General features: G+C 30.3%; 1 protein-coding gene across 1 annotated transcript in view; it reads right to left on the minus strand.

The window, feature by feature from the left end:
- LOC107440852 (adenosine receptor A3-like) overlaps nt 1-15,336 on the minus strand; it is a 228,784-nt gene that overhangs the window by 51,197 nt on the left and 162,251 nt on the right. The window lies entirely within an intron of this gene.

Genomic DNA, 15,336 nt, shown 5'->3' on the forward strand with positions numbered 1-15,336 from the left:
ACAGACTTTAAATAAATTCAAAGCTTTACTTTTCGTTAGCTAGGAAATTAAATATTCAGTAATATTTTTTTAAATGAGGAAAAATTAATTCTGTAAACTGTTCTAGTTTTGGTTTTCAAAAAATGTCTCCAAATTTTGTTTTCGAAAACTTTTATTAAACGCTTACTAAACATTTTAGTAAATATTTATGGAGTTCACGTTTTATACAGAAGGTTTTATAATGAAGAAAATGACGGTAATCTTATTCTAGATATAAGGGTGCCGAGTTTAGAAAATGGGTATAGCTACTTAAGAAAAGGACATGGCATTTCCGTTTTACAAACTTCACTCATGACGATTTTTTTCTTCATAAAAATTAATGCATCAAAATTTGTATTGCGTTGCGCCTCCATTAGCTTGCATCAGTATTTTTTTTAAAAATCTTGGCTTTTTTGAAAAGATTAAGCTCTTCGCGCTCCCGTGCCTCATCCTCGGGGCTGGGCAAGGTCGACTCAGCCTTTCATCCTTTCAGTGGGTCGATAAATGAGTACCAAGCATGCTTGGGAACTAAACACTGTGGGTTACGCTTTCGGCTGACCACCTGACCGGAACATCTGCTCCAGTACCCCATGGTCCAAGGTCAAGAAAATTGAGATGGGCACAATAGGCCTTGGCCCTCTATGGGCTGTCGCGCCACTGAGTTTAGTTTTGAAAGTAAACAATTGTCTTTTAGAAGGATGTCATACGTGCTATAAATTAGAATTCAGAATAAGAAGACATCGCCAGGAGAGTAACATCTGTAATATACCTAACCATCCCAAAGTCAGCAATTTTACCCAGTGATTATGCTTAGTGTTTAAAAAAGTTAGTATGAATTACGTGCTTAGTTTTTAAATTTGAGGAACACTGTAGAAGGACTTGAACTGTGTTCCTTTTACTTACATGTGAGCTGTTAATCATAAAAGCTCAGAATAGTTCGTTCACTAAGAGTTGGCACTTATCTCCGCCTACATCACGTGATATCCGATGATACTATTTCGCTACTTTTGGGAGAAGGATGTGAACAAGGTTGCTATTTGGTGATCATATGACAAAAATATTTATTTCGCTGCCTTTGTGCATTTTTTTAACATTAAATGTTTCATAAATTTGATATTTCTCTTTTAGAGACTTTTGTTGAGAAAACAGCAGTTTTCAAATTTAAAATATATTTAATTAGCTGGAGTAACGAAAGGTATAATAGAATTCACTGTTTGCGTTTGGTTGATACACATTAAATGCTGCCTCGAATTCAAGCACGGAGATGTTTTTCCTCTTATTCCTTCCCCGAAATGAACTCGGCCTCCGAAGATTTGTTTGTTTGTTTGTTATTAATTTACGTCGCACTAGAGCTGCACAATGGGCTATTGGCGACGGTCTGGGAAACATCCCGGAGGATGATCCGAAGACATGCCATCACAATTTTGATCCTCTGTGGAGGGGATGGCACCCCCGCTTCGGTAGCCCGACGACCTGCGCGCGAAGTCGAGCACTTTACGGTAGCACAGTTTAACGAGGACCAATACCGCATACCCTCGGTCCCTACGCAGACTGATCCAAGTGGTCACCCACCCGCACACTGACCGCAGCCAGTGATGCTTGACTTCGGTGATCTGCTGGGAACCGTGTCTTATCGATCAGTCCACTGCGGGACCGGCCTCCGAAGAAGTAGAGCAAAGTGCCATAAACTCCTGGTGAACGAACTATATCTAAATTTCTGTGCCCGAAAAAGAACTCGCACCATCCCTCCTGATCTTTATAGGAAACTCCCTGAATGGGAATGACTCCAGTTATACCCACCAACCATTCACCTTATGACTATGTTTCAGTTTCATAGCCATGGATTTTTTTTAAAAAGTAGGGGAAAAGGATTATTTTCAGACCTAAAATTTCGGAAACAAGAGCAGCTGTATCTAGAAGAGATTTAAGTCCTACACAAGATCTTCCTCCTTACAAGCCTTCTTGTTTTTAAGCATTCTACCTCGCCAGTTCTTACAGGATTTTTTACGGGGAATTTCCTCCCTCAAGATTAATTTATTAAATTGTGGGTCACGACCCCGATAGAGGGTGCAAAAAGTTTTAGAAATTTTAATTAACATAACTTTATCATATTTTTACGAAATATATTTGAATTATATATCAAAGTTAGTGACCTAAAACTGTAATATATTAAAATAAAAGCGAAACAGTCTCATTTATACATGAGGTGGATTTGCGCAATGCTTAGAGTAAAAATTTTCGTAAATATTATGGGGTTTCGAAAACAAAAGATTTAAAATACTCTGCTCCAAATAGAACGCATGGTCATAAAAGAATCTAAAAGTGATAAATGAAGTTCGCAAAAGGTGGGATGTGCTAATTCCTTTAAACTGAAATAAACTATTGTATTTAACAATCTACTATGTGTTAATGCCTTTTGTATTTCGGGTATTAGAAAGTGTTTCAACATTGTCCTAGTTGAACAGTCTCTCTAGTCCGCTGAAGATGACCATTGTGACGTCACAGAAGCATTCAGAAAAGGTTATACTCTTCAGATATTTGTTTCCCAGTAGTTTCAGACTTTGCTTTCTTGTTTTCAAAAATATGTGTCACTTTAGAACTGACTCGCATATTATCAATATAAATTAAAAGAATGTATGAACAGGTAACTCAAACTTATAAGAATATTTTGTTTAATATCATTACTTAATTTTTAATGGCTCTAAACTAAATTTGATAACATTTATAGTAATTTTTCCTAAAAGAACAAAATTAAACTCATTAAGTTCTGTAAAATCAGTGCGTCGCGATCATTAAACTTTCTAGATTTCTTAATTTTTCTATTTAAATATTTTCTGTATTTAAATTTAATGTTAAACCTTCTGAACACCTGCTTTGTATTTTTAAAGCTGTTTATTTTAAAGCAAACTTTAAAATCGCTAACTTACGTTAACCATGCAATTTTTAGGGCAAATTTTGACTGTGAATTCAAACCTTAATTTTTCTTTCAAAGCAATTCTTTTAAATGTTTATCCCGGAAACTGAAATTAAACGAGATTTATTATCGTATAGTTAAACTTTTTAAATTTGAAATTCACCATTTTATATGCTCTTTTAAACAAATTTCATAGCTGGCAACAGCTTTCAGTTTAAATTTAGAAAGTAAACGCAAGAGAAACTTTAACTTTCGCTTCGATGAAACATATTTTGATTTATTGATGTCAGTTTTCCCTACATTTCATGGAGATATTTGGTACTTTTTTCTTCGTCCAAATAAAACAACGTATTGGATCTATAATTGATTATAGCAAAATATAACGCTGTTAAATGGATTGTACACATTGAGGACTTTAGGAATTATACTTCCCACTATATTTATTTCTAATATTATTTTTCCAAGTGAGTTGTGGGGTCATTAGCTGACTACTTAAAAAAAAAAGCAATTCAGGGCGTTGTTTATATAATGTTTGTAGCGGTAAAGGTTAACGTTGAGTTAGGAAGGAAAGTAAGCAAAATGTATTAATCCCAAAAATATTAATTCAACATAAATTGATAAAATGGCCCTTATAAGCGGTTCAAATAAAATATGTACTTTAAAGATTTGGAATATGAAGATCAAAAATGAACATTCAAATTACGAGTTGTTTCGCCTACCCCTTAAGTGATTATGCAATAATCAGGGATATAACCATACCGATTTTGTTGAAATTTGTCGCAGATTCTTAATTTGTTTTCGTATCGCTAAATTATTTTAGAGCGAGTCGTAACTGTATCATTACTTAAAAGCTTCTAGTAAGGGAAGGAGGACGTACATTTTTGCTTTCAAACTGCGTAACTTAGAGTAAAATTTTATACATTGAACTTGTACGTTATAAATTATTAAATCGTTAATTAAATAGTTTTAGTCTTTTATTGAATTAGATTTTTAAATTTTTCTAGAGTCCTAAAATTCACCGAGGTGAAAATAAATGTTGTCCGTTAAATTTAAGTTGTAAGCTTTTAACACTACAGTTCTGAATCATCTTTTTTTTTTTGATAAGTGAATTTTTACAAATAGTTATCACGAATATTATTTTAAATGAAATTGATATTTATTCCGGATAAAAAAAATTTGCTAGAAAAATAATTTAATCTTATATTATGAGATCAAGTTTCCTTCATTCCGAAATTCCTTAGAACAAGAACCCCCATTCACTTATTGAAAAAGCCATGGCTACAATAGAGTAAAATAGTGTAATTAGCAAAATGTGATTTAAGTTTTAGATATATCTAGTTTATGATTAATCATAATTTAATTAGATATAGCTATAATTAGATATATTTTAGTTAATATTTATGATTATGCTAGCACTATGACATAGTAGGATTAATAATTAGATTTAATTGTTAAAATATCAATAGGCAAGTTTCGAATAAGTTAATGCTTCATTAAGGAATTTCGCTACTATAACAGTTTCTTATTAATTTCTAATCTGTAACACCTTAACTAAAACTAACTCTCTAACAAAACTTGACTCAGAAGTTATAAGATTCAGTAGCGCAATAAGAATCAATAGCGTAAGTTGCGAGAAAGTGGTACAAAATAAAACTTTTTAGATTGTATATTTTTTTATTCGTTTTATAATCACTATAGTGATAATAAAACGGAGTTTTTTTCACAGATAAACGAATTACAAAAATTTATCTCCAGAATATAAAGAGAACTTATCAGTAAAAAGTCAAGTATCTTAACCATCTCGAGAGATCTTTCAGTATTAAATTAACTTGGGGTTCTAAAATAGTGAATAATGATTCATGTAGGATGATTTTTAAGACTAAATTGCCTTCTTAGTTTCTCCTGGCAGATTTCTAAATATATAAAATTAGAGTGCAAATTACTTCATAAATATTAAAAAGGTATTTTTAAATAATTTCTGAAACAATTAAATACTATTTATTATCTGAAATTTGAAATAAACATCTACCCGGTAGAATATGATCTGTTAGAAATTGTTCAAATGTGCAACACAGTAGAAGATGAAGCAAGACTTCTACGAATTTCAAAATTTTTAATTTTACATTCCCTAAATGTGAGTTTAAAATAGTTAGATTAAAACTCCTACAAGTTTTAAAACTGTAAATTTTCATCAAACCAAAACATACATTTTTGATACCTTTTGTGTAGAGATTTTTTTATACGAAACAAATGCTAAATAAATGATCCAGTAATATGAATCTTCGATAGTGAAATGATTCATCGGCTGAGCCTATTTTTATACTTATCGTATATTTCTTCGGATTCAGTGATAGTCTAGCCATTGTTGCGAATTAACTTTTTTGTGGGCTTTATATAGCGTCAAGTTTTAAACAATGTAATGTAACGGGGCTTTTACTGTCTGTAATGAAAATTGCATTGAACAAAAATTTTGCTTCCTTAAATATCCAAAGGGATAGAGTATGAGGTTATAAAAGACAAAAAAAATTCCGGTACCTGGACCCAATTTTTAAAACTTACAGCGCAGCGTTCGCTGAAAAGTAGTATGACTTAGTTTCTTTCAACTTATTAAAGTAAAAACTGACTGAATATATCTAAAAGTATCTTTAAACTTTCTAACTTTGACGGAGGGGGTCTGTAATATTCTAAATAGCTTTTCCACACGAACTTATCGTCTCAATTACTGTCAGAGATCAATCGTTACACGACCGATCCTGACTAGTTCTTTTTTTTACAAGCTGTATTTTATCTTCTCCCGATTTGGCGGGTAATCATACTTAAAAGTACTGTTCTTGGATTCGTCAAAGTTTAGTTTTTGTAGAATTTCCTCTAAATTTTTTAAGCTTTGCGTAAGTTTTATTTCATAACCGACAAACAGCCAACTTAATTCCGGGTTTATGACTGTCCATGTTAAACTCCGTAGTCTTGTAATTTTAAGCCCAACCCAGCGAAGGGAACTCCTGGATTAAGCACTAAGACAAATTAGCCTTCGTGGAGGGAGTTTTGATAGAACTAATCCGCATTAGCGTCACATGGAGAGGAAAACCTTCTACGGTTAGCTAGAGGGCAAGGGAATTCTAACCCATAATCAGTCTACAACTGAAGATATTTTATGCCATTACTGCCGTCGGTAAGTCAATTTTGCTTTTTTTCTTCTTTTTGACAAATATTCAGTTTTGAGCTTAATTTAAAAAAACCAAAAAGATTCTTCAGATGTCATGGTTACCGCCAGATTTCTTAAATTTGTATTATAATACTGAGATTCTTAGATTCGGAACTAGAATATGCATTACTAGAACAATGAAATACTCGTAAACCTGCGCAACTAGTTCAATCGCAACTAAGCGTTTAGCCTCTTTTCTCTCTTTTATGCTGGTAACATAGTTTTTAAACCACTTACGTTCGAATCATCTTGCGAGAAGAGATTAATTGGAAGAAGTTTAGGAAATATTGCTCAAACAGCAGAAAGAAAGCGTGCACTCAGGGATAGAAAGTTTTGAAACTCCGGGAGGAATGTGGGACACGAAGGGGAGTGGTAGACGGCCGTTCTGCTTTCTCTTTGTGTTTCCTCACTCCTTCAGCCGTTTCGGGACTCTTCGGTTCATTCGTGCAAGCTTCTACTGTGGAACAGTGCCCTCATATTGTGCAGAGTGTTTCCGGTAATTCTCAGTACTTGCAATATCTTCGAAATAGTGCAAATTTAAAAGAGTTGTAATTATTTATAGATATTTGGCATCGTTGGCCTATTTAAAGAAAAACCAAGAAGTTAATTGTAGTTTAATTTTATAAAAAAAGGGCTTGTCTGTTTGGTTTTAAACCATATCAAATTCAAAGACTTTCATTTTTCATATCGCAAATGCGGGTTAGCTTCAAAGTATGAATTACTACGAAAGGAAAAGATTTTACGTATTGTGAGTATATTACGAGGATAAGTTGAACATTGGTGAAGATATAGCTTAGGGAGGATAATATTTTCCGAAATTCTGAAAGTAAAACTACTTTCTACCGATTTCATAGCTTTTCGAAATATTTAAGAGCTAGTTTAAAGTAATTCTATTTTTCAGAAGTTGAAAAGTAACTTAGATTCTGTTAAAATTTCGTTTCGAAGAAAAAGGTTACCTCTTAATAAATCAACCATACCGTTACGATGACTGAATTTTCAGGAACTAGTTTACCAAAAACTGTACTAGTGTACTTAAGGCTAATTATTTATGTCCGTTCGGAATAAATTTTAATCCGTGAGGAATCCGATGCGGGTGTTTATTTTATTAATCTGTGTGAAATATATAAAATATTAATCCAATTAGGCTTTAAAATATTAAAGCAAAACGGGAATTGAATTAAAACTACCTAAAGTTGTTTACTTTTCTAGTAAGTGTATATTAAACCATATTACCAGCAAATTTAGGGCCGTTATAGAGCAAAACTCTTAAAACAGCCAAAGGGGCCGATACCAACCAACCGTTTCATAGATCCTATTATTCAGCCTAGATAATGTGGGACAGTTAGGTCATATCAAAGTCCATTTGGACAATCATTAACCAAATCTTGATCCATCTGAATTAAAAATATTGTGGGGAGAGATTCTGACAGAGATATTAGACTTAATGCAAATAAAATTTTTGAAAATTTATAAACCCATCAAGATCTCAATCTAATATTGTATTTAAATCTAAATACATAATATTTTGATACTGCTATACAGATGTCAATGTGATAGAAATTTAAGGAACAGTAGGGGAGAGTGGGGTCAATTGTAACATTTTTTACTTAACTATTTTTAACTAACAAAAAATCCAATATATTATTAGTATTAATTGACAGACGAGTAAAGTAGACTATCCTCTACTAGAAAAAAAATAAATACCTGATTTTAAATATTATTATCTTAGTTATTAACAGTTTTTGACAGTCGTGCAGTTGTTACAATTGTCCCCACTTACGGGGTCAATTGTAACAGTTCATAAATTCAACTAAAACATAGTTAATTATACATATTATCATAGTTGTGATATATTTTTTTATTGATCAAAATAGTAGTGATATTTTAGGAGTAAGAATAATAATGAGCAGAAACCTAAAGGGTTAAACTTTTAACTTTAAGGGGTTAAAAATTTTAATTTATGCTGTGAAAGGTGAAAAATAAAATAATGCACATGCAACATAATATAAATGATATAGGAAACTATTGGTGGTTCTTAAAGAGTTAAGTAATGGTTTGTAAACATAAGATTATTTATTTTCAGCTGTTACAATCGTCCCTTTACTTATTGTTACAATTGTCCCCAAGACGCCATTTCAGCTTCATTTGTTAAAAACAATGCTAGTTAATTAGCAAAACTTATCTTTTTTTTTATTGAAATGTTAATTACAGTGTCCACTGACATATTCGGTTACTAATTTTTATTTGTTTAAACAAAATTACTTTGTTACAATATAATATTCTAATACCAAAAAAAGTACTTGCGTGGCGTGAAAATATCTTTTGTGATGTAACTCTTTCAAAAGTGCATAAAAGTGGTTGCCATCAGGGGTGTACATGTAGATTTATTAAACACCTTGTGCGCCACCTAGGAACCAAATCTAGAACCCGACACTCGAAATTTTTGTTCTGTTACAATCGTACCCTGTTACAATTGACCCCACTCTCCCCTACTATAACTTGCGTATAAGAGCGTGTAAGGTAATTAAATTCTGTACAAAACGAATCTCCCTATTTTAAATTTTAATAACTTTAATAATAACTAATCCCCGTTAAATTTTGATATCTTTAAAATAACATGTTATATATTTAAGTGTTTATAGATAATTGTGCATAAAATTCTAATCAATTGAGGAAGAAACCTGCTTAGATGATCGTTCGATAATCGACCTGCTTAGATGATAGGTAAATTATATTTTTCACTTAATTATACTTCAATTGTACCTTAATCTGTATTTTAATATCATATATTCTAAATATTTAAACTTAAATTAACCTTATAATTTTTAAAAGGTAATATACTTTAAAAATGCGTAAGTTGTTTAATGGAGGAAAAATTAAAGCGAAACTTAATATAATTTCTTTAAATGCTTTTAAACAGAAATTCAAAAACTCTTACGATGAAATCCTAATTTTTAAATTAGAAAAAAATATTGAACATTGCGGAGAACTTCAACTTATACATTTCAATTAGAGTTATAATATATTTAATTTAGAAAGAAACTGTTCCTTAAAAAATGTAATTTTGCATAAGGTTGCAGGAAAATGATCATAACTATAATTTATGAAATATATTAAAGCTTATATATTATCGACCTTTACGAAAATAGATTATACACAGTAAAGTTAAAATGTGCAGATTATTTGGAAATAAACAGTTTTAAAATAAACAACTGCAGTTCAGAGTAAATTTGGTTATTTAAACTGAAAGAATTTTACGATTTTTTTTAAACTACCTAAAATTCAGTATCAATATTTTAGATTTTTAATGTTTCTGCAATACACTGTAATTTACTGAAGTCAACTCGATACGAGGGCATCTATCTGCTATAGAAGCTAGCAAGTATGAACCGGAAGTTTTGTCATTGCTGGGAGAATGCGAGGCAAGATTAGGAAGTGGTAGACGGCAGTTCTTTTTCCTATTTCGCACTCTTTCAGCAGTTTCAGAACTTTTTGATTCATGCATGGAAGCTTCTGTAGTAGAGCAGCATATCCTCGTACTGTGCAGAAAGCTTCTGTTAAATTTCAGTGCCACTAGTAACTAGTAGTTTTAAATGAAATCTATTAAACTTTACCGAAAGATGTTACTTAAACTTTATAATCTTTGGTTTTTATTTCAAAAATTTAAGTTACTTTGAAACAAAATTAAATGGCAAATTACTTGAAAAATAGTGACAAATTTTATTCAGTGTTAAAGCGTTTAAAGTGCTTTGGATTTAACAATTTACTCATACATAAAGAGTCGTTTTAAGGAACAGTAATATTTATAACATATATATTTATAAAATTCTATTAATATATGTAAAAATGTAAGCTTTGTTTAAAATCTGCCTAGAATTATCGAATTATTGTAACTTTTAAAATTTTTTCTGTAACCTGTAAAATTGTTTAGAAGCTATTCAGTGGATTCGTTTATTGTGAAAATTCTAAATTATATTCATTTACTCAAACTTTGTTTCCATACTTATATGTATCATTTTATTGAATTGTCAATTTTGAAATAAATTATGCATACATCCGCTATTGTAAAAGAGCCCAGATGCAAAAACTTCAAACTGCTGCCTAAAAGAAAGCTTTTTGCAAAGCATGTAAACAGATTTTTGACTGAATAATTAAAGCAATAAAATTTTAAATAATATTCATAAGGCTGTAGAACTAACATATGTCTACTGCTGTAGTTACCGAGATTTGCACCTAGACATTTGAAAATGAAATAAATTGTTATAGAAATTTTTCGGAACATATGTTGTAACAGTGCGAATTTATTAAATAAAATTTAAACTATCTCATGTACAAATGCATTGTTTTGTTAAATGTCAAACAGCTCCTGTAAATATATCTTGAATAAATTTGTAATTTTGAATTGAAATTTTTGTGTATTGCTTAATATAACTTAATAAGCAGATTTCGATTTTTTTTTTGGGGGGGGGACTGTCAAATATTACGTAAGCGTGTTCTTGGAAATTTTGAACTCTTCCCTTTTGTCAGCAAATGAATTTTACTTCTACTTACACAAAGTCTTAAACCTTCGGTTTTTTTAAAAAACTTAGAGCTGAAATATTTTAGTAAAAAATCCGTTTAAAATCTAACCCGTTAACAGAAGTGTTCAAGTCTTATCAAATTTCTAGTCTAATATTCTTTAGGAATCTTTTGTTTACCCTCAGTGGTTAAATCTCTTGACCTCAAGCACCTAGAAATTTTGTCCAATTTTTAATTTTTGAAATCTTTAAATTTGAAATAAAAATGAAATTTTTTTCTTCTGTTTTTAAAGAAAAGTTTTAAAGATATGCTTTTAATCTGTTGTGTAAGCATTGCTCATACTCCTCACCCTTGTCTGCATAAATAATCTCAAACCCCTATCCCATTTTGTTTTTGTAGTATTTGAACGACCCCTTACGCATTCGAAAAGTAAAGAAATTCGACAATTAAATTACTCTTTATATGTAACCTTCCAGAAAGCATAAAACTAATTTTGTATTAATTGTTCATTCTTTACAGCACATGCTAAAAGACTTCGCTTGGCGTGTCATGCTTTTTTGGACTTTTTGCAATAAATTCTGCATTTAGTTTACAGCGGATGCTTACTTTAATACATTTGAGTATTGTATGCTATCCAAAATATGGAAATATTGACAAATGTGAAAATAAGAAATTAGTTAAATTGAAACATTTATGTTCATTGATATTATTACAATATTTCGTAATACACAAGTGCATCAAAAAAGAGTATCATCTATAATAAATATACGGATATCCGTAATATTATAGTAACGTATCCGTAATGGTATAATTAAATATGTCACTATAATTATCTAAAATTTTCAATATCTCAATCTTTATAGATTATTTAAATCTCTAATATTATACACAATGATAATTATTGAATACGATATTGTGAGTTTTGAATAATCTTATTAGTGGTAACTAATGTAAAATACAAAAGTGAAAATAATATGAAATAGTAAAATTGCAAAAAAATGTCCCCAAATTTTTACTATACCCTACTTTACTTACTATACCCTACTTTACTTACTATACCCTACTTTACTTCTTTTAACCCTACTTTACTACTTTTAACCCTACTTTACTACTTTTAATCCTACTTCACTACTTAACAGAGATTATATTTTCGTCTCATATAGTACGATTTATTCCCTTATAGTTCTCTCTGCGTAATAGGTACAAGGTTAATTTCGTGGGTGATCAAAAAGAAAACTTATTATAGAAATATTTTTAAATTGTTTACAACAGTTCGTTACAACAGTCGTTCATTAATAATTCATAAGCCTGTGAGTCTTTCATTAATAATTCAGTCGTTCATTAATAATTCATAAGCCTTTTTAACTAAGTAAAAATGCACAAATAAAAATATTTTTAGAATTGGTTTTAGGAAAATGAGAAGCTATAGAGGCTATCAAAATTAAACATAAATGAAGAAGTTTCAAATGATTCGACAATTGAAGATCTAACATTGTTTTTGATACTATACCTACCCTCCCTACAATGCGGTGGCTTGAGTTGACGGTAAAAAAAAATTAGCACTAAAACAATGTTCGAGATATACACCGGTTATCATAAAATTAAGGGCCACAAAAGTGATTAACTCAAAAAGTTACACGCAGAGTTAAATGAAACTGACGCGAAGCATAATGCATATATTTAAGTACAGTCGAACTCGTTTATAACGAGCACAAAGGGACCGTAACATGTACTCGTTAAATCCGAGTGCTCGTAATAAACGGGTCCTTAAGGCAGGTGTGCAACCAGAAGAGGGAGGTCAAATGATTAAGTTTACTAAAAATTTAATTAATACTTACTTACTTTAACTACATTAATTAATTTAATTAAATATTTTTCTTAACTTAATGACAACTAACCAAACGAACTCAGAATAACCAAATTGTTCAGCAAATTTTTCTGCTTGACTTTTAGAATAGGTCCACTCACAGGTAAATCAGCACTACGTTGCACCTTCATCTATTTCAATAACGCTTCGTCCAAATCCTCTTTCGAACACTTTTTCATTCGCTTATAGTCTGTTTTACTTTGGTCGTATGCATCCATTAACTTGCCTTTGTTTCTTAGCAGTGTGGAAACAGTAGATGAAGACAATCCATACCTTTTGCAGATTTCGATATTTTTAACACCGTCATCCAACTCCGGTAAAATTTTTACTTTTTCGTCAACCGATAAAGCTTTAGATTAGAGCGATAAGGGCAATTAAGTTTCAGTTCGCGTTTTTTTTTTTCGATTTCTCGCGCATTTCTTACCATTTTCAAAAAAAATATAAGACAGAAAGACTAGAAAGATGAGAAAAAAGGTTGCAAGACAGAAAAATATTGCTCGCTAAAACCGGGTCTTGCTCGTTAAAAGCGACTTCTGTTCCATAGACTTAACATTGATCCAACCAAATATTCTCGTTTCCCTCGGTAAGTCCGAGTTCTCGTTAAATCCGAGCTCGTTATAAACGAGTTCGACTGTAGTATAGTACAGTGCCCCCCCCCCCAAAAAAAAAAACTCTGAATAACTTTTGATCTCAATGATCGGATTTCCATGTTCTAAAACTCAATCTTAATGGCGCGAAGGGGTAACTTCAAATATGCCAATTATTAAATGTAGACGATATTTTAAGTTACGAAATCAGGCACAAAAACATACTTTCTCCGAATAAACATACCCTTTTTTTCAAGGAATTTGGATTTCTTACCCCCAAAATATAGGGGTTGCCGCAAGCTGGGAAATAGGAAATATGGTCCCAATTGTTTGGTCAGGTGAGCGCTCCAAAGCTCGGACTCCTTATCGTTGATTTTACTTTCTGCATATTTCTAATGTTAATTTTACTCATTGCGTATATCTCAAACTTTTTAAGAGAATTGGAAAAGTTTTACACTCAATTAAAGAATTCTTTTACCCAAAAATAATTCCTTTAAAAAATAACTTTTAGTAAATATTTATTTTTTTTAAGAAAGGTCTAAAAAAATTTCTAATTTCAAGGTATTTTTTTGCGCCATTTTAAGGAATTTAATTTTAAATGAAAGAATACAAAACTTGAAAGAAATCAATCGAATAGTTCCTGAGAAAACGAATTTCACAAAAGTCAGATACTTAAAATTAAATTAAATGTTTAATCAAGATTCCATGCAAAACATGATTTTTAATAACTATTTATTTTTTACTATCTAATTTAATTTTGATTGATGAAAAAGTTTGGTATTATATGGTGACAAAATCTAAAAATTTGATGGAAATATGTCACAGCCTTTAAAAAATACTTGAATTCTGAATTATCAAAAACTATTTGCTTGTTCTTGCAAATATGTCCAAGAAATAAATAAATAGGTGAATGGAAAATAAGTACATAAAATAAAAAAGTCATTCCCAATCAAATGTGTTTTTTTTTACATAGGGGAGAGTCGGGTAGCCCCGCTCAGCGGGTACCCCCGCCCACTGTCAATATCATATGTATAGAATATTTTTTCAAGTCAAGGGGCCAGCGGACATTAATTGTTATATTAAAAAAAGATTATTTTCAAAGTTTCAAGTATTTATGCAGCTGGTAACATGGTAAACAATAGTTTTGAAAATATGTTGAATACAGTAGTCATGAAATTAAGAAAAATTGGGTGAATGTTTCGATTAAACTTCATTTTAATACTAAAAAAATAGTTTTTTCTATACATACAGCTTTAAATTATGTAGTCTTAAGTTTAATTTGCACAAAGAAAAAAGTTTGTATGTAAGAAATTGTTCGAGTAATTACAAATTTATAAAAAAATTGGATTTCGGGTAGCCCCGCTCACATGGATGTCTGGTGTCACCGCCCAATTTTATTTCGTCCATAAATGCACGGTTGCAAAGATTGTTATTTTATTGCTTCAAATTTGAATGTTATATGCATTTTTAACAACAAATATGTTTTAATATTATATGAAACATAAATTTATATATTAAAAAATGAAAAATTAAATATTTTTTAAATGTAATTGATATATCCAAATTAAATGTAATATCAAGAAATCATAAATATTATGATAAGCTATTTGCTTACTTATTTATTTTCACTTATTTGTGAACGAATCAATCTACAAAAGCATTTGAATGCAATCAAAATACAAAGTGAATTTGTAATTTTATAAGAAGTATTTCATATTAAGTTTATAAGAAGAGTTCAACCAAATAAGTTTATATTGAAAAACAACTATTGTTATTAATTATTGTTACTTAAATTAAATTATTTTCGTTAAATATTTAATATAAATATATATTAATATTATAATATATTAATATACATTAATAACGATAAAAAGTATGACATTTGTTGTTATTAAATGATAGAATTCACTAAAAGTATATAAATATGTAGTAAATAAAATAATTTATAGATAAAAGTGATAAATGAGATTTATCTATTGTCAATACATTGGTCATTCTCATTTACGCCTGAAAAAATAGCCAAAAAACACAATTTTTGTAGCTGGACGGGGCTACCCGACACATTTTGAAAAGAGCTGAGAAACATGTTTTTTTAAATTTCTAATTTTTTAAGTTTAACTATTCTTTTTTTGGTTTATTCTTTTTGCATTATTTAATTAGATAATAAAACACTAGAAACATACAAAAATGTTGATTATTATACAGAAATATAATTATAGATAATAAATAA

The sequence above is a fragment of the Parasteatoda tepidariorum genome, chromosome 6 (assembly GCF_982258835.1).
Source record: "Parasteatoda tepidariorum strain Cologne lab strain chromosome 6, Ptep-v5.0, whole genome shotgun sequence".
NCBI lineage: Eukaryota > Metazoa > Arthropoda > Arachnida > Araneae > Theridiidae > Parasteatoda > Parasteatoda tepidariorum.